Raw genomic sequence first — 19658 nt, forward strand, 5'->3', positions numbered from 1 at the left:
ACATCATTTTCCTTACTCTGTACTTTTTTACATTTCTTCTACATTTCCAGACAAATTATTAAAATCAACTGGAAGTTGGCTTCTCTTATGTCTGATTTGTATGTTTTACAAATCCTGAAACACAATGATCAGTTTAGGTTAGAGAGACAGTCACTGAATATAGACGCTTAAAGCACAGCATGAGGACTTTAATAACTTTTTATTGTTTTTGTAAAAATATGTCAACTCTATTTTTTTTTCATTTAGATTTTGTCGTCTTGTAACTAATTAAAGAATAAAGCCTTCAAATGCTTTTCCCCCCCTTTACTTACCCACATATTTTCAAGGTTGAGTTGGAACCCTGAATTTTCCATTCACAGATAAAAAATAAATCAAATAAAATAAAAAAAAGTATGACGAAGATGAGTTCCACAGACCACAACTCCAGGTGAGTTCAAATAAAATGAGTCTGATTTGCAGTGACTGTGAAGAATATTAAGAAGTAGATGCTACCGTGATTGGTAACGAAGAACAAACCGGAACGAAGATGGCAGACGAGGAAGTAAGGATAACATTTTCATGTGTGCAAGTCTCAGTCTACTGTTAGGGATAATGTAATAATTTAACACGGACAAGCTAATTGTTAAGATTCCTTTGAACTGTAATGGGATTAAAAAAGTAAAGCGTATTGAACAAGTTTTTCTCCTTTTCAATGGGCTCTTCTTTCTTTTTTTTTTTGCTATCTCTTCATTATTCCCAAGCTGAATCTTCTCGTCTTCATTCCTCTTCCCTCGTGTCGTCGAATGCAATTTTCTCTTTCTCTCTCTCTGCGTCCCTGCTGCTGTCCCTTCGTGAATAAGAGAAACAGTTTCCACTCTGTAAAATACGAAAGCATTTTGTTCTGAACCGATGTTGACTTTCTCTGTGATTTTTCAGCATCTCTTCCCAAGTCTATTTGTGTGTGTGTGTGTGCGTGTGTGTGTGTGGTATTTGTTGCTCTGACATCGCCGCGCTTCGTGCCCGCTCCGGCGGCTGGGTGCAGAATCGCTCCTTGGAAACCAAGACGGTGATCTCACGTCTCCTGCACTCACACAGCCCATTCTCTCTGCTCACAGCGTAATGAGGCAGGAATAAGAGTCAAGCTGTGAAATTAGGAAAAAAAGATTTAGACGAACAGAGGCCGTGCCAAGACAAGAAGGCCATCAAGCTGTTCTGTTTATTGCCATCCCATCCCTCTCACACACATTGTCACTGAAATGGCTGTTAGTCCTTAAAGACCCAATCTGGAGCGCCTTTTGCTTTCAACAATTTCCCAGTTGTCTGTCTGATGAGTTTAGATGTTGCACGGAAAATGAGCTCTGGGCTTCCATGTCCACTGTGACTTAAAATGACAGCTTGAAACACATGTATATACGGTTCATGCTTAAGGAAAGGAAAGCCAGGTACCGTTGGTACAGAGGACTACTCATAGGTCCTTATAGAAGAAAAGAAGTACGTAAATAGAATTAATCAAAGGAAATCCATTAAAACTTAAGTTAAACGACGTGGATTTAGCCAACGTTCTTACCAGGGATATAGTGATACAGTCAGAGGCACAAAATATTGGGTTTGTGAGAACGATCCAAGACAATTTGGATTTTTCTGTGGGGAATCAAAAATCAAAAATCCCCCACAAAATGATTTTGCAACTAAAGATTTCAGAAACTCTGAAAATAAATTTGCTTAATGGAAACGTGCCAATTTTGAAAGAAACTGACATTTTGTGATAAAACGTTTTTCAGAATAGATGTAGTTTGGAAAACTGCAATGGAAACACTTTTTTCTCATGGACAGCCAGATGTTACTACTTGTGAAAACGATGTGGACAATGACAAAGTGGTAGTTGTCTTATTAGAACGTGTTGAGTCCATAGCTCTTCTGTAAAATCACCCATTACAATTTACCCAAAACATTACATATGTAGCTTCTCTTAAGTAGGCGGGGCTTGTCACTCCAACGCCTGAATAAGTCACCTCTGGCTCCTCTGATTGGCTCAGCTGTCATAACGCAATGACTGAATTATGAATATATCTCATGTAACTGTTTAGTCGCTGCCATAATGTTTTATGTCTTAGCGTGGAAACAAGCTTGTTCACATGTGTTTTTAAATTCCTTATTAATGGGAATACCAAAATCGTGTAGTTTTGTTTTTTCTACGTTAGCAAAATATAGCCTAAGATTTGCGCGCATTTGCAATGGAAACGCATCTAGTTTTAAATACTATTTTACCAATGTAGAACATTTAATTCCATTTGTGACCAGTCTATTTATTGTTGTGTTTCTCACTCTAAGAGTTCACTAGTGTATAAAAAAATTGCATGTATTGTAAATTTTTGATGTAGCAATGCAGTCGAGATTCCCTAAACAAACTCCATTAAAAACAGCCTTAGAAAGCATGGAAACTAGATGCTGTCTGTCCAGATTTATTTCTGGTTCTGGGAACACTGAGTAAAGAGGTCTCTTAGGACCTGAGCGATCTGCTTACATGGTTCATACATAACAAGTAACTACATGCATTTAGGCCCAAGACCATTTAGACCCGTATAGAGCTGTAGCAGGATTTTGAAATATGTCTTTTTACAGGGAGCCAGCGCAGCCGTTTAAAGGCTTACTTTGTATGTTTTCTAAGTAATGTTCTTGGAAGTTAATATCAGCATGTTGTATCATGGTGAGCTTTTTCAAAAGTGAATAAACCCAGAGTGGTTGACGTTACAGATATTCAGATGTTTAACATCAGCTAACTTTAGGAAATTGAAACGACTCAAACTGAAATGGTGCTAGCACCTTGAAACAGCTGCATAAAATTTCACTGCAAATATACCTTCCACAGTGACGCCATCAGTTTGTCAAGCATAAAGCTGTACAGTGAACCCATCCTATCTCCATACCGCAGAGGTAGGATCCTATCAGTCAAACATCCCAGATCATTTGCACAACAAGCAACAAGATGGAGCTGGAAGACGATTAGCAAAGGCTACAAATGGAAGAAGTTACCCTGCTTACATAAATAACGGTATAAAAACTGAAACCGTAATTAAAATATGTCAGATTTACTTGTGGCTGATCGCCGTCTGACACAATACTTATGGGTTCAGGCCACTTCGGGTTGGACTTTTTTTTTTAGCCCTGATCTAAACTCTTAGAGGTCAGGGTTCACGGCCACCTGCAAATATCTGAAATTCACAAATACTGAGACTCCCTCTAAAAATTCCTGGAAACTGATTACATTTATTTCTTGTGCTTTCTATATCTCATACTTGTTTGAAAATGGTCCAGATAGACTGATGACTAATTTTGTTGCTTAACAAGGCAGGATGATGCACCTGAACTAGCGTTTAGGCCAGTGGTGCCCAGAGTCGATCTTCGCGTCCTGCATGGTTTAGTTCTCTCCTTGGTGAATGTCTTAACTGGCAGACTACAACAACTTAGTTATATATCTAAGTATTTCCTCAGCAATGAAAATGTTCTTCTTAGGGCTTCCAATGAGCCATCATTTGATCCAGGTGGGTTAAACCAGGGAGAGAACTAAAACATGCAGGACGCCGGCCCTCCAGGAACGACTTTGGGCTTTTGGTTTAGGTTTCCACTCCACCAACAATCTTTGCAACAGACTAGCAGCGACATGAGATGTTTCTCCTGTAGGTCAGGGAATTATTACTGATCACAACTTCACAGAACATCATTCCAAGAAATCCATGCAAACTCTGCTGGCTGCAGGGATTTCATCCATCATCCTAGTGTTGGTTACGACTTTGGCAGAAGCTTTTGGATGCATCGCAACCTTTTGATAGATTTTATTGCTAAAAACTTATTTACAAAAATCTCACATGCCTAAAATAAGTTGTAAAGTTGTTTGACATCAGCTAAGGCGTGATTAGACATATTCTAACACTCTATAACTTCGGAAGACGATGTACTGAAGAGAAGTGGGCTAAGAATACAACCTTGAGGAATCCCTCAGGCAGTGGTGGCTTAATTAGATTCATGGTCAATTAGCCTAGATATACAACAAAGCTGTCTATCAGTTAAGACATTCACCAGTTTAGTTAATGTCAGAGAAGACTGTACATATCTACAGTGTATTAATAAATATGTCATAACAAACCAGGAGAAGTTTAGCAAGTAGGAACAAAAGAAATATTTTATGTGCCATTTAAATTCTAAGCTAATACAAGCAACTAAAACATTTTTTGAAAAGATTTATCTTGAATTTAGTTCTGTTGAATAAATAATGAAAAAGTGAACTGTTTCCCATATAACAACTTTAGAATACTAATAAAATAAAAAAAATACATATATTGCAGCACAAGTAACTCAAATTTCATGTGAAGATCCTTAAAGCAAAAGTTTATCTTAACATTTTGTTTTGCTAGTTATATTTAAAACATTTATGTAATCCTTCGTTTAACTTATTCTAGGACCAGTGTGAAAGGACTTTCTTCTTCTCTTTTAATGTCTCCAGACACAAACATGGTTCCATGACCTGCTACCAGGCTGCACGAGCCAGATCAATACTCAGACTGGCTCTCTGATCAATAACCAATCTGATTATAATTAATATGAGATTTAGAGGGGTTCGAGTACACACACACATGCGCACGCACACCTCCCACACACACACACACACACACCCACACACACACACACTTGCATTACATGAGGAATGTGGGACAGTGTGACGGAGGGGATCGGCGTTTCATCCTCCTCCCCGGTGGATGGTGGTTGTTTTCATCCTGGCCTCCCTCCTTCCTGCGAGCGTTAAGAGCCGGCATGCCGACGACGCGCCGATGTGTCGTCGTTCCTAACTGTCGGAGCGCTAGCGGAAAAGGTCATGATGAAGTGTTTGCTTATCAACAGCTGACGAGCTCTTCATTATGTGCTTCATAACGAGAGTCGTGGACAACGAACCAGAAGCCTGATGAGCGTCTGTTTCCATCTGCTGCTCTTTGTTTGCGTCTCTAACGACGCAGAACGGCAGTTTTAAACTGAGTCAGCCTGCATTACTGACATGAATGAAACTCAGGTTTATTTTTGCATTAATGGAAAGCACCAGGAAGGCTTACTTACTGTTACTGTTTAGCAGAATCATTTTTTATTAATTAAAAAGCTTATCTTTTCATGCCTCTAAAGTACTATGTCAAATCAACTTTTTTGAGCTTTACATCATGTCAAAAACGTACCTGGAGTTACCTTGATCATTTCATGCAAGTTTGAGAAATCCTTAAATCTCCATGGCAACTGTTCAGTTGTGCAAAACGACTAAGTGGATGTAGCTCTGCCTTCGAGGACGAAGCTCCTCCTCGGAGCTGCAGTTTCTGAGCTTCTGCCTCACAGAGCAACACTCCCTTATGACTCCCCCACTCAGCTCCTTCAGACTAGCCAGCAGCAATTAGCAAACACCTGGTGGACCTGCTGAGCTCATCATAGGAGCTACTTCTAAGTGCAACATTAATAACATTAGAGGGTTACAGAGGAGAAATGTCATGATGACTTCCAGAAGGGAAGAGCAGGAGCTTCTTAAAGAGACAGAGGTCTAACTTCAAGGCACTAAATTACAAAGTAAAATTTCTTTTAAGTTATATTTGATATATATACCATTTTCATAACAACTGGCATTAACATAGTTGTTTGATTGTGGTATAAAATGACACAATATGGCAAAAAAAAACAACAACAATGCTGCCTCTTTAAAAACACCTTAAAAGCAAAAATCTTTTAATTGTAGGATTTATCTTTTCCCAGTTTTGCTGGAATAATAACTTTAATAATAGTAATAGTAAAACCTTACAAAAGCTGTGAAAAACTTCCTTTGCACATTAAATCTAAAGGCATCTATATCCAAATTTATGCCGCAAAAATGAGCAATTCTGAGTGCCTAGAATGTTATGGTTCAGAGTTTGAACAAGTACTGATACAAACCGCATCTTAGTACAGTTTCCATTTGTATTTAGAATCTCCACTGAATCAAAACGCTGCTAAATCTCCTTTGAAGTTTAAACTGCTCACTGTGACTGTCTTGTTGCAGTGGTCCATCTCTGCAAAAAAAAATATTAAATGGAGAAGCTGGGAAAAATATGACCACTGAAAATCAGGATGTTTGTGTCTTATTTTTAATATGTACATGAATTAAATCAGATGACACATCTGGGTTTGAGGCAAATAACGGACGGATCTTTAACTCTGATCTATAGACGTTGTGGTCTTTAATGATTCATAGTGGAAACGATTAATGGAGGATTTTACTTCAGGGGAAAAGGTCATGAGCGATTAAAGAATCATATTACTGATTAATAAATCACGAGGAAGGGCCAGTAGACGGGAAAGATTTCCAAAAGAAACGAGATGAATGACCCCTGGCTTTTACGATGTACGTAGCGCTTCGTTGGGTCACTTCGGTGTCTGAGTAAGTCATTTTTAAAACAGTATTTGATAACAAAAGAGATCATTCAAAGAGTAATATTTCTCAATCATGTTGCTGTGGTTTAAACACATTTGCTTTCTGTAAAACGTGCTTCAATGAATCAGAGATTCTGCTGTGAGGGAATCGTCCGCATTGAGGCTGCGACGCCGTTTCTTATCGTGTCTCCTGCTCCCTCCGTCGCTCCCTCCGTCGCTCCCCCCTCATCAGCCGTCTGTATCTGGCCTCCTTCATCAACGCGGCTCCACATCTGTCAGCGGGGCGTTCTTCTGGCGATGCACGGGCACTGTGTGTGTGTGTGGGGGTGTGTGTGTGGGGGGGCGGGGGGGGGCATGTGTGTGTGTCCTCGTTAGGTGAGTCAGTTTGGGTACTCTCTGCATCTGCCTCTCGTGAGTCACAGTTTCTAACGCGTTCTTTCAGAGCAACAAGCTGTTTGGAAGATTTCTTAGCCAGGCAGCCTCACCGAGCAGGAAGATGATTTAAAAAAAAATTACTAGTGATTGTTTTTGTGTATACAGTAAACCAGAAGCTCACACACAGGTATATCTATATATTTTTTTCAGCTTAAATCAGTCTCTTATTTTTTTCTCTTCTGCTGGCTTCAGGATCCATCATCTCACTTTCACACGATCACTTATTAAAGCAGACCTGCTGAAACTCGGAACGAGAGTACATAACTCGCTCGCAGGTAAAAAACAAAACATGGTATGTGTGAGATAAATATCCTAAAAAATAAAAAAATCTATTTTGCAATCCAAGTCCAAAGCTTTCCAGAACTGAAGACACATGAAAGGGTTGAGAGATTGTGTGTGAGCAGCTTGGATGTGTTTCAGTGTGTGCCTGTTTATATCGTGTTATGCTATTTATTTATTTATTTATTTTTTTTTATTTTTTTTTACGTTTTACCCATCCATTTATGGATCAGTGAATATATTTCTAAATTTAATCAGATTCCCTCAATGTTAATAAATGAGACAAAGAAAATCAAATCGTTTACTAATCATCCTGCCGATTATGGCCGACTCCAATATCTGGAAGAATGTGAACATTAGCAGTGGTTTTTAAATTATTTATGTTTTATTAATGCATTCATTGGGTTTAATTGATTTGTCCAAGTTCTTCTTCCCAAAAAGAAGTTTTTAGATTATTTTGTAACAAAAAGTCCTGTTTATATGCAAGATAAAGTTTTGACTCTATACTATATTAAAATGTTTACCTTCAGCACACAAACACAAGTCCTTATGATAATAAAACTAATTAATTGTCAAAAATGATGCGAATCAGGCTTTTAGTAAACAAAAATAAACCTTAGTTTGGTCAAAGTGCCACTTTCAGCATGCAACTTTGAATAAACTGGTATTTTTTACCCATTTATATTATTTAGGAATGTCTTGTTTTAATTGGATGTGTTGGTTATCACATCAGCTAAAGTTAAATGTGATTAAAACTGGAAATCAACAAAGTCTGCGCATTTAATGCATGCTGGCAACTAATCAGTCAAATGTGTGAACAAAAATATAAAAGCACAGACACACAACTTCTCTAACTTTCAAATGCGTTCACTGTTTAAAGAAAAAAAAAAGATAAATACTTTTTTAAAAATGGTCCATGTGTCCGTCTCTCCTCTGCTGCTCACGGATGGTGCTGATGTTTTTGTGATGAAATGTACAAAGCTTCCAAACGTCTGTTTATCCCCACTTAAAGAACGTCCGCACTTTCAAACACTTCTGCCTCTGAAAACTTTGAAAAAACTTTTCCAGCCCGTCTCATTAGGGTCTCATTAGACACTTTGCACACAGAGCTCGTTTGGAAACAGCTGACTTAAAGGCACGCACACTCACACCCACACACACACACTACAGCAGACTGAAGGAAGATTCTTCACACACACAGGTTTTGAGATAAACGATGAAAATGTACAAATTACATTTTGAATAAAACTTATTTTAATATTATATTTAATGTCATTATCTCTACTGATGAATTTCAGCAGCTTCAGAATTTGTAAATGAACAACAGCAGTTTTCACTTCATTAGAACTTGTGTTTAGTTTTGGTGCATTCACACCAGTCCTGTTTAATCCGCTTTAATCAAACTCGAACTCTGACCCAGACCAAAGGAACAAACTCTGGTCCACCGAAAGACCTGAGTCTCTCTGTTCGATTGAAGTGAACTCTGGCATGGTTTGAATTCATATGCCAACACCAGGCAGCCTGCAGAGCGCTCCAAAAGCAGGAAGTGTACTTTAGCACAGGGCATTCTGGGTAAATGCTACCAAAACAAACACGCGAGTCTTGTACTAGCGGGAGAAATGGCTCGTCTTTCACCAAAGACAAAAGAGAAATTAAACAACCACGAAAATCTAATACCACTACATATTTGTTTACCTTTCATGAAGAAGGACGTTGCGCTCAGTGTCGTCTTCGGAGGTTTTCAAGTTGTTTCCTTCAGTGGTTCTTTGTGCAGCGCCCCCACTGGCGTGGAGGGGAATAAATGTTCCAAAGGGTTTGGTTGGTTTGGAAGCTGGTGTGCTTCTCTTTCACTATGCCTTGTGAAAGAGAAGCACACCAGCTGAATATATAACAAATGTTTCCATTTTGGTTCCTAATCAAACCGAGTTTACACGACTATGAGGTTCCAAAAGTTGGTTCTTATTCAATCGTATTAAATTCTGTTCTCGTTTGAATGTGTAGAGATACAAACAACCTGTCAGTGTCCTCTGTTTTTCCACACATGCTTGAAACTTTTGAGTATTATTTTCTAAGATTAGATATTAAAGCACATATTTTATGTTGTTTGTTTTTTTTGTTTGTTTTTTTATAGTCTCAGGAGCTCTACGGGCAGTCCTTGGTAATTGGTTAATTCTTCAACATCTTTGTATCTTGTGATTTTTCAAGTTTCTTCTTAGCCATTAAAGTTCCCCAACGATGGTTTCCTGACAACCTTTCTATCATATCAACGCCTTCTTAACTTTATGTCTGTTATATTTTTCTATATTTTCTCCCTTCCAGATCTGGTTCTGTATTCTTGGATGCAAAAAATAAAAAAGTTCAGGTTTGTCTTTCCTGTTGCCATTACAGACAAGCGAGTCTTCCCATGAGGGAAACATCAGGTTGAATTTCACTTGAGTTGTTTCTCTGAGGAGCGGTGGTCGGTGTTGAAAGGTTCCAGTGTATTTCTAGACCTCTTCGCTCCAAAAATATCAGGAGCGCATTGATCTGGGCATGTGCGCACGGCCTGCGCCAGAGGTAGCGATGACGCCGGCGCAACGGAAAGGTGCACGAAAGCGTAAAACTCTTGAACACATGCGGTATAAAAATAAACTGCTTTAAAATCCGCTCTGTATTCACGGTGCACGGCTGACTGGATGGAAATCTGGAAGCCTGGGTTTTCTTCAGGCCAGTGGTGGGTCTTTTATTTATTTATTTTTGTCTGTTACACAAGCGGCAGCCGCCAGATTTAGCCCCGAGTTTAACTGCTGTTCGCCGGAGAAGTGTTGTGGTTGTATAACCGCCACAGTGAGGCTCAACCATCCCCATGTAGCTCTAGCGTACTTATGCACTTGATGGCGCCTCGATAAGGCACCCACCCCAGTGGAGGGCCATTTTCCTCAGCCGGCATCGCTACTTTACCCCTCTCTCCATCTCCATACGTCTACCCACAGTGCCGAGCACGAGGGACCATGAGGGCCCTTACAGGTAACACAGCCGTCCACACTTTGTGTTTACAGACGGAGCTGCTTTTCTTCTCCTTTAAATGCTTTTGGGATTTCGATTCAAACTGTTGTACAGTATGGCTCTACTCATAAGCACTCATACTACAAGAGAACACTTGACAAGGGGAAGACTGACAACAGTCTTGTTGCATAATATGTATATTGTAACTTATTTAAAAGCGCCACGGAAAAAGATCTTATGAACTTCTGTGAAAAAGCAGTTGCTCCCTAAACGAAGCTGGCTTTGCCGTCGTTGGCAGTGAGAATTGCCATCAAGCATTTGCCATACTTGTCGATGAGTCTAGTACAATGTTGTGGAAAACTTGTGGCCCGCTCCTCTTTGTGGAGTTGTCAAGGTTCAGCCACATGGAAATTCTGAAAATTTCCATGTGGAAATTAATTTTCAGCACTTCTGAAAATTAACACATTCTGAGTCATGACTTTCACTAGGCCGATTTTATTTTATTTCTGAGCCATTCAGACGTCGACTTCCTGGTGTGCAGCAGATAAATGTCTTCCTTGACAAACTAAATTTGTTTGAGGATAAAGTCGAGAACTGTCGGTAGGACATTGTCCTTTATGATTTTCTGGTAGACTGCAGAATTCATTTTCCATTAAATACAGTTTGAGGCAGCAAATCAACCAATGGCTATCACACTGTTACCACCATGTTGAACTACTGACATTTTCTGAGTCAAACATTTTTCCAAAGGTCTTAGGGATCATTAAGGCGTTTACTTATTTATTTTTTTTGCTCATGTTAGGCTGTTGTTGTTTGTGTTCATTATGGTAGGTGGTTGAAAATATTTTATGGATAGGATTACTACTTGTAGAATCATAAACACTAACCTTAACTGAGACAGTCCAGTACTTTAGATGTTGTTCTACCTGCTGGATTATTCCTCGGTGCACACTTGAGTTATTTTGGAAGACGGGACGCCACTCTTTGTCTTTTTTTTCAATTTTCCATCAGTATCTGTGGTACATTTGTGTTCAAAGTCTTACTTTTTCACTCTATTTCTGTAGCTGCCAGTGACTTTACTTTTCATCTGTTGTGTCTCTGTTCCCCAGGGCATGGTGTATTGCTTTTTGAGATCTTTTAGCTTTGTTAATGCCGTCAGACGCTCCATTTAAGTGATCTCATGACTATTCAGATCTGATGGTAATCAGGCCCGGTTGTGGTAAGTGAAAATGATCAGTCATTTCACAGAAGCGTTTACATTTTCACATTCACTTCTTTGGTGGTTGCTTTCCCTCTGAAAATGATTTCAGATTTTACTTTTGTATTTACTTGGATTTTCATCTTGTCAAGTTTTTTTTTAACAATCTTAAGTATTTAGATGTGAATAAAAAGTAGTCCATACTGGGTCTAATACCTTTTTTCCCCCTCTGCGAATATAAGCTTTGGTTTCTGAAGAAAGCTGGACTGCAAAACGTAAAACCTGATGGCCTCTTGCGACTGCAGAGAGTAAAACTGCCAACGAAGGACGGGATTTGTTCACGGCGAGAACGTCGTTCCTCACCGGGAAAAGATGAGTCAAGGGTCTAAACGGCAGGCAGGCAAGAGGAGAGAGTGGCAAAGGAGAGGAGAGGGAAAAGTGAGAGGGAGCCATAAAGTGAGTCAGAGCGGGATGATATGCGGGTCGTGACTCCGCAGTTTTCTGCGAATCTGTCTCTTCCTCCTCATTACTCACGCGACCCGATCTGACTGGCTGATGCGAGCGGCCACAGCACTCACCGACTGGTTGGATGGATGGCTAATTGACTGGCTAACTGATGAATGGACGGCCGCTCGGGTGTTTGCATGGCTTTTTTGTTCTGGGCGGATGTAGGATGATGATGATGATGATGATGATTGATGATATGCCGATGAATGATTGCGGATGCACAGATTATCGGATGATGAGGAAAGTGAAGGTATGGACAGCGACCATCAATACGTGACCCAGAAGAATGATGATCTATAGTCTACTCATGCTTTTGCTTTCACTTAGCTGTGGATGAATGAAAGTGTGTAATTGAATTAACATCATTTTTACAGTTTGTGCTTGGGAAAAAAAACACAGACAAAGCAAAATGTAACTCCGATGAGCCATTCAGTTTTGACTCCTTTAACTTCTGAACGAATGTATCTGGGCATGAGCAGCATCTTTTAGCGTTTTGTGTAACTGTGAAGATAAACTGAAGAGGAAAACAAAGGAGGAAACTGGAGTAACACCTTTACTCAGCTGCATGAGAAACCGTCTGTGGAATCCCTCCAGTCACAGAACCGCAGCCTTCATGTTACTCTGGCAGAGACGCGACAAACTCGCCGTCACGTTCTCGTCATTTTCAGGTGCAAACAAGGGACAGGAGTTTCTGAAATGTGAATGGAAACCTACGGATTGGTACAGGAAGTCCCAATCATCAAATATAAATAAAGTTCTTACAACCCTCCAACAAGAACTGGATGATACATTTTGTAGTTAGTTTTTAGTGATTGGGTTAATATTAGCACCAAATTTTGAAAGAATAATTTTGACAGCATTTTTTAGTTTGCCATATCCAGAAAAAAAGTCCAAATCATGCACTCTAGACAAGCTCTGACAGCCATTTAAATAATGACTAGTTTTTCGATTCTTACTTCTGAAAAACTTTTCCCCCATGAAATATGGTATTGGGGTTAGCAGTACGGTTAGCAGTACGGCTGCTGATAATTCAGTATTTGAGTGTTTAAGCTGTCGAACTACTGAGTAGTGGGATGTGCTACGGCTGAGGTGGCATGTTCCAAAACAGAAAGATGTTCAGAAGCATAAAACTGAACAAAATTCCTGACATGTGTTAAGCTTGCATGGAATCAGGAATTCATTGCTCCAATGCTAATTTGACAGAATGTCCTCAAAGTGAGTTGGACTTGAGGAACTGCAAATGTACCAAATGACTGAGTGGAGATGACCGCAACAAGCTGAAATCAAGTTTTGTGTCGTAGCATTTCATCAACCTTCCTTCTTCCTCGGACGATTCGAAACGATTGCTGTTGGGTGATTTTTACTTTTTTTTTTTTTTCTTCTTCGTCTTCTGACGGAACTTGTTCTTAAGATGGATGGCATCATAAGACGTTCTAATTTTGACCCAAAACCTTTCGTTATCTGCAAAAAAACCAGATATTTTTCAACATCATAGTGAGTCGAAGCATGCATCAACACCCATTGAATCACAGGAAATTTTGGAACGACTTCTCTAAAGTTCAGAACCAGTTGGATCTGTTTGGTTCTGAACTCTGTGAGAACTCCGTCCTCATAATCTGATCAATTTGAAGAAATCAGAATTTTGCAAATCCAGACGAGGGGTTACTCAGGAAGCCCGAATGCTGAAATTAAATCAGAAGGCGCTTCAACAACGTGTTTAAATGTGTGTTGCAGTTGAGTTGTACAGTGTACATGCCACACATGTGTTGGAAAAGGGGTATAGATACAGTTTTAGATCCGTAGTGCCTACTTTCTGAGGTCCCCACACATCTTTTGACACCACGCAGCATTCAGAACATCAGAATTAGCCGGCATGAACGTGATCGACGTTGAAAATCCACCTCAAAAATCCACCAGTTACTCACCAGGGGCAGAGAATGTAGATGGCAGATTACAAAGTCGAAACAGTTCCCTCGCTGTTGACTGATGCTCAGTCTTTAGCTTGAGGTTATGCCAAGGTAAACACATCGTCTCCAGCCCGGCCCGTCTGCTGATGTTCCGATAGCTCAGTCTGCGCTGTGTTTTTGACAGCAATATGAATGAGAACCGCACGCTCTCCTGGGGCTTTTGCTCGAGTTTGTTTATGCAAATGATTAGAGTGTGTAAAGTTTGATTTCACAAAAAATAAATAAGTAAAACATTTTTCCACAGAATGAAGGGGAAAAACGTTCATCCGAGGTGAAAAAGGCAGAGATTAATTAAGGTCCAGATGCCAAAACTTTTCAGCAAGACTTTAAGCACTGTAAGAAAGGATTTTGGAGGATTGTAAATCTGATTCAATTCAAATAATTTTAAATTATCTTAATATATTTAGGCATCAAATTATTATAATAGGTATATTTTATTAAAACTACCTGTTTGTGGACAGTAAAAACAGTATTGTAACAAAATATCATAAAATTTGCTTAAATTTTCTGGGTTGTTCATTGCAGTATGTGCATCCGGTCAACCCTGGCGCACATACTCCGAGTAGTATGTGCGCCAGTATGTTCATCCTGTGCAGTATGTGCACAGGATGAAACGTTTTGAGCGTTTCATCCTGGTGAAACGCTCAAAACGTTTCACCAGGATGAAAACTGACAACCCGCTGCTGATTCTGCATCGGATGTAAGCAAAACTATTATTGACTTTGTAAATATTGACTTAATTTATGGTTCACAAGAGTTGTCAGAGTGTATTAGGTAATATGCCATTACCACCCCAAAAAAATTAATCGTTACCTGCATTTCCATTAACTATAAAACTGAGGAAGTTAGAAGTACAAAAAAAACTTTGCTAAATTGAAACATGGCAATGTCGTTAAAGTTAATGCGACAAGATGAGGCAGTTTTTCAGGAGTATTGAAATGGATTTTGCAGCACTGCGAAATCCAGTGCTGTGATTTTGCAGTGCTGGCTTCTTTCCATGTGATGTGAAAAGGATCCAGCACTTCTTTTCACATCACATGAGTCACATGATCAACAGCCCAATGTTATTGCTGACGAAAATGTCAAAGAAGACAACAGGAAGGAACAGGAGGATCATGTTTTTTTGTTTGTTTCTTGGACGATGTGCAGCTGGCTCCACCAACAAAAAGTTGTGTGTCATTCTAAAGCAGTGGTTCTTAACCTTTTTTGAGGTATCGAACCCCCCAGTTGCATATGCGCACTCACCGAACCCTTCTTATTCCAATCCCCCCGCCCCCCTCACACACACACACAAAATACTTTTCGGTATTCTTATTTAGTAATGTAATTATATTGGCTGTGTAACCACCCCCACACCACTAGAGGCAGTAGCAACCCGGAAAAGATGCGACTAAGGAGCAGATTTAGTCTATAGAATTTGGTAAAAACTGTGAGCTTTGCTGAAGTAATTAAAGACAAAAGTTCAAATCCATGCTGAGAGTGGAACTCCTTCAATCAGTGCTCCTCCGCAGCTCTGATTGGATAAGCAATGTAACGTGATCCTCTGGAGCAAGTGATGGCAAAGCGGGGCGTCATCACGACTTTACACAAGTGTGTCTTTACCTCCGCGGCAGAGGCTCCGCTGAACCCCTGAGTTCGACTCATCGAACCCCTGAGGTTCGATCGAACCCAGGTTAAGAACCACTGGTCTAAAGTGTTGAATCCACACCTCTTCTGTAAAATGGCCGACTACATTTTCCCCAAAATGCCGCATACGAAGCCGCTCCCAAGTAGGCGGGGCTTGTCGCTCCAACACCTGAATAAGATGCACAGTCTCCTCTGATTGGCTGATGATGATGATCGCTAATGCCACGGCTGAATTATTACTATATCTCATGTAACTGTTTACATTCATCTCTACCATGACTTTTAATGACTTATCACGTGATTTTGATTTCACTTATTTAATATTACAAATTATAAAACTGTTTTTTCGACATAAGCAGAATATGGACAAAGATTTGTAATGTGACAGTTGCTTTTATTTCGGCTTTTATTTAAAGCTTAACTTCTCCACTGGCTGAAAACTGGATGAAAGATGGCCGCTCGCTTTACGCCACAATGCTGTTCTTGCTGAAGGTGAATTGAGGGGAGTTGAGGGGGGAACCTCCCGGGCTAAAAGCGCCTGACCCGTCTAAGGACACCAGCCCCGTCCGTCTCCACCCTTCACCAGGAATAAGGGAGCTCAGGAGGCATTAAACTGTGACAGATCAGCAGAAAGTAATGTCACACATTACAACAGATAACTTCCTCCTCTTTACTCCCCGACCTCCCTCTCTTCGCTCTCGCTCGTTCGCCCTTGCTCGCCGCCTCTCCGGGGCCTTTTATTCTTCACCGCTTTATTATCCGACGCCCACGGTCAGCGAGTTCATCCAGACGGCCGGGCAGAAGTATATCAGCATCTCATCGGGGGAATAAAAACCGTTGTTTATTCTCACATGCAACACTCGAGGGAGGGCGGGTCACATACCACTGAACTCTGGCTGACTAAAGCAGCTGTCATTTGGCAGCTCCAAAATGAATTAGAACATCAGAGAAAAACACCAGGCATCGCTGGATGTCAGTCAAGTGCATCATCAAATGGCTTTCCATTTCGCCTGTAGGTGGATTTAATAAACAAGGACAAGAAGAAGGGCGGAATAATGGAAGGGCGGGGGGCGGGGGGGTGTTTTAGTTAGACAGGGGGAAACAATTTCACTGTGATTATATTTCTTATTAAAAGGGAGAAAAAAAAATGACAGCAAAATACTACCGCTAGGTGATTTTGTCTTAATGGGTTTTTTCTTTTTCATTAGAGGGGATTTTATCTTTTATAGATTTTGTTTAATGTAATCGTGAAGGTGACTTTTTTTTTTTTAATGGTACGTAATTTTAAAATGATAGAAAATGCATTTTCATGATCTGAAATGTTGCATTCAGAAGAAAATCCAAATTATCTTGACATTGACTGCACTCTGTTATTTCAGTACATTTAGAATAAATACAAATGTTCTGTATATTATGTGAATGTCTTTAAATTCAAATACAGCACAAGAGTGTAGCTAAATGCAAACCCACGGTTTCTGATGCTCTGACTGCTGTAGAAAAACTGTTTGACGCATTGAAGATTTTTCACTTTGCGTAATTTAACGCAACTCTCACATATTGCAAATCAAACCTTTATTAAAAAATTTTAAGTACTATATATTGATTTCTTTATTGATTCCCTTCTTAGTCATAGGACCAAGTTTTGTGTTTTTATCCTCCATTTGAAAATTTAGCCCTCTTTGCTAAATATAATGTTGGTGTGTTGTTGTTTTGTGTTTTATTGTGACTGGCTGTAAAATTAATTCCCCATTGGGACAAGAATAACAATCAAACCGTTAATAGCACATAAACATGGCCAGTGTTGTCAGTAATGTGTTACTCTAACAAGACCACTTTTTTCAGTAACAAGTCATTTAACACGTTACTATTTCCAAACCAGAAATCAGATTAAAGTTACTTATCCAAGTCACTGCAGGTTAGTATTTTTGACATTTTCCTTTGTAGAAACATTTATTTTGCCATTTTCTTGCGTCACGGTGAGTGGCGTTACATAGACAATGCAACACATTTTTTTAGCTTGAGGACAGATCATATTAACTAGGGGTAACTTTGCCTGATGGGGTTGGGGAGGAACGACGCATGGGACTGAAATAAACATTTATTTTGACAATAACGGATGCCAAATGACTACAGAGTCCACTTTGTGGCAGAGTGGATAACCCTCAATTTACACGGTAAATTGCGCAGTGCGCCGCACCGCCATTGGGCAAAATGCTAACTAAGCAGCTAGCAACAGTTAGCAAAATCTGTAAACAACAACGGATTGAGCAGAGATCCACATTGGATCTGGAATCATCATCCTAAGGCCTTTCAGAAGATGATGCTAAAGAAAATTAGTGCTTTCCAATCAAACCTATCCTGATGCATAAAAAACTGAAATAAAAAGGAGTCGAGAATGGAGCATGAGACATTTAACTTTTACCAACATCCACTTACTGCAGAACAAATCCTAGCAGATTTAAAAAATGTAATGCAGAGAGATCTTTCTCCAAAAACACGAAGTTGGGCCTGTTAAATCCCAGTATATATCCTGTTCAAAGCCTGCATATACCTTGAAACTCCCTCAGCTGGTGGTCAAAGCTTGAGGAGGTCAAAGGAGCTCAGTTTGATAAAATAGTAAATTTCACTTTCGTTATAACACAGATTTGTTCAAACCGACCTTCTGTTCTCAAATGGAAACTCTGTGACTGCAGAAATGCGTTAAAGGCAATGGGATTTGATCCCTGCTCTCAAATATCAGTTTGGAATTTAATTTCAGTCAGTCAAGCAAACAATTTAAAGCGTCTAGTTTTTATGTCTGCCACTCTGAATTAGTTTTGAGCTACACCTTCCAGAGATATCGTATAAATATGAGGATATTTTCCTGGCATTTAGTTTCCTTTAGGTTTTATCACAATAAACCATCTGAAAAAAGGAAGAAAATGCCAAAGAATAAAAAACTGATGGTAAAGCCTAACGAAGTGACATTTTTATCTCCTTTTGGGGGGAAAAATCTTTGTAGATTTCTCCAGCAGTCCTGGTGATGGAGGCCTTTTACATTTCCACAAAAATCCTGAGGGGTAGAAGTGAAACATTAAACGAATAGGAAGGCAGTTCACTGCTTTCTCCTGATGTCGGATCGCAGCAGATATCGGAAGATGTTTCCATTCTATTTTATTTGAAGAAAGATTACTTTCTGTTGGTAATCTGTGTTATATCAACATTGCGCAATCTGTATTATTGCCCAATGGGGTGGGGGGTGGTTAACTCACCTTTTCTCTCTTTAAACCTTTTATGTTTCAACCTATCTGCCACCAAGAGAAGCAGACACCTAATTAGAGCTCCAGATGAACATATTTGCGTCTATGGGTCTGCATCACCGTCTGTCCATCTGACCTGCAAGATGAAAATTGTGTAATTTGGTGACTTCATACTCCCAGTTTGCACGTTGGCACAAACCTGTCAGAATGATGGCTGATAAGCCATGAAGTGGAAGTGTTTCAAGGTCCTCCTCCTAGTTAACCTTTTAAATGTTTACACTCCAAGTGAGATCTTAAAGTGTATTTTTAGAACACTCTGGAGTCATTTGCAAAATTCAGCAATATGGACTAAAAATATTTTTGCAGACTAGAATGGAATTAATCCTGACAACAAACATGAGCAGAAATTGCTTATTGCAATTTATTGATTGAAACCGCATGTTGATGTACAGGCCTTGTAATATAGCTCAACTTGTCTTGACATTGTCAACAGCAGGTTTATGTGTTATATAAATATTTGCTCATAAAATGTTTGTTAAAGATGCAACGCACAATTTATTGGTCAGCTGATCTGGTACCTGCCAATCAGTGAAACCCAACTAGCCTCTCTATGAACTGTGGCAAGTTGAAGTGATTAAAGCTATCCTTGTTTCCTCTGACTCAGACAGAGGTGTTCAGAAAATATGTTGTGAAGTCCAGCCAGAAAGAATGCATAAGTGATGACTGGGCTTCTTTTTTAGAAAAGCTGTCGGAGTAAATAGACTCACTTGTCTGTAGTTGGAGCAAACTTGGAGGAAGAGGGAAATAAAAACTTTACAGATTCCGTGTTCGGTTTTGTTTTATGATCGTCATTCGTATTCCATTCAGCCCAGTCGTTCCCCTCTCGCTCTGTTTGTCCTTGCGTCTTTTCATGCTTCACTCGATTTTTCCTTTATCTGTATTCATAGTTGGATTTACAGTCAATAACAAAACAAGTGAACCATCCGGAATGAATGGTCTGATTTGAAC

This window comes from Poecilia reticulata, linkage group LG10, assembly GCF_000633615.1.
Source record: "Poecilia reticulata strain Guanapo linkage group LG10, Guppy_female_1.0+MT, whole genome shotgun sequence".
Classification (NCBI taxonomy): Eukaryota; Metazoa; Chordata; class Actinopteri; order Cyprinodontiformes; family Poeciliidae; genus Poecilia; species Poecilia reticulata.